The sequence below is a fragment of the Otolemur garnettii genome, unplaced genomic scaffold (assembly GCF_000181295.1).
Source record: "Otolemur garnettii isolate 467f Iridium unplaced genomic scaffold, OtoGar3 scaffold00032, whole genome shotgun sequence".
In the NCBI taxonomy this organism is placed as follows: domain Eukaryota; kingdom Metazoa; phylum Chordata; class Mammalia; order Primates; family Galagidae; genus Otolemur; species Otolemur garnettii.
The window spans coordinates 12,065,199-12,066,682 of NW_003852427.1; the positions used below are offsets into that span (position 1 = coordinate 12,065,199).

Sequence of the window (1,484 nt, forward strand, 5' to 3'; positions counted from 1 at the left end):
AGACTGCTGTGGCATCACAGCTCACTGCCGTGGCATCACAGCTCATAGCAACCTCCAACCCTGGGCTTAAGTGATTCTCTTGCCTCAGCCTCCCAAGTAGCCGGGAGGCTACATGCCCAGCTATCTTTTGGTTGTAGTCACTGTAGTTTGGCAGGCCCAGGATGGATTCGCCAGCTCTGGTGTATATGGCTGACACCTTAGCCCCTTGAGCTACAGGTGCTGAGCCCAACTTAGAAAATTTTAATCTTTCCATTCCTCAACAATGTTTTCTTACCAATCACATCTGGTAGAGTCATTAAAAAATCTTCAACAAATTAAATTGTGCCATATATTACAGCAGAGTTAATTCCTGGATGATAACAAAGCCCATTATGTGATAAAATTAGCTACATGCTGAACTTGCAGATAATTCTAATAAATTAGGATTTTGAATTATACCTAAGACAAAAATATAGGGACTAGGCCAAAAATTGCAAAAAAAAAAAAAAAAAAAAAAAAATATATATATATAGGGACTAATGGTATGGGTAAGAGACAGTTGAAGAGTACGTAGGATACTCAATATCAAGGGCATAAGAAGGTACAAAGGATGTGTCAATAGCATAAGACAGTACATAAAACTAGCTACCTAAAATACATACCTATTCTTAAACTATTCTCAGTTAAAGTTTCAGTTCATAAAATCAGTGTGATACAGGCTAATCATTTTTTTAAGCATTCTACTTAGGTGACACTAAAATGTCCAATGATATTTGGGATCATGACTGCACAGAAACAGCAAAATTTTCCTTCATGTTTCTTCTTTATTAGTCATACTGTTTGAATACCTGCTATATGTTAGACCCTGGGCAAGGCATAGTTTTTCATTTAATTATATAATAACACACATACAGCACATTTACTGGGTGGCCATAAAGTTTGTGTGCAACATAAAATGGACAACTATTTTAAATAATATACGAATTTTATGGCCAGACTGAGAGAGACTGGGACAATTATCCTCAAAAGCACCCCTTGCTCTTTCTGTAGCAAAAATATATAAAGTGGGTCAGACACAGGGGCTTATGCCTGTAATCCCAGCACATTGGGAGCCAGGGGTATCCAACCATTTTTCTTCTCTGCTGCAAACTGGAAGAATAAGAATTGTCTTGGGCCACGTACTAAATACACAAACACTAACGCAAAAAAAAAAAGAAAAAGGTCCATGCATACATTTCTTGATATTCAACTTTACAGATAAGCAAAATAGTCCTCAAATACTCAGCATGTGAACTGTAGGATGCAGGTTAGACATCCCTGAAAGGAGTTTAAGGCTAGCCCGGGCAATACACGGAGCCCCTGTCTCTACAAAAAAAAATTAAAAATTATCTGCCATGGCCAGGCACAGTGGCCCTCTCCTGTAATCCTAGCACTCTGGGAAGCCAAGGCGGGTGGATTACTTGAGCTCATGGGTTCAAGACCAGAGTGAGCAAGAGCAAGATCCC

The 1,484-nt window shown here is 39.0% G+C and overlaps 1 protein-coding gene across 1 annotated transcript in view; it reads right to left on the minus strand.

Moving 5' to 3' along the window:
- ATR (ATR serine/threonine kinase) overlaps window positions 1-1,484 on the minus strand; it is a 142,095-nt gene that overhangs the window by 55,611 nt on the left and 85,000 nt on the right. The gene's annotated exons all lie outside the window — the stretch shown is intronic.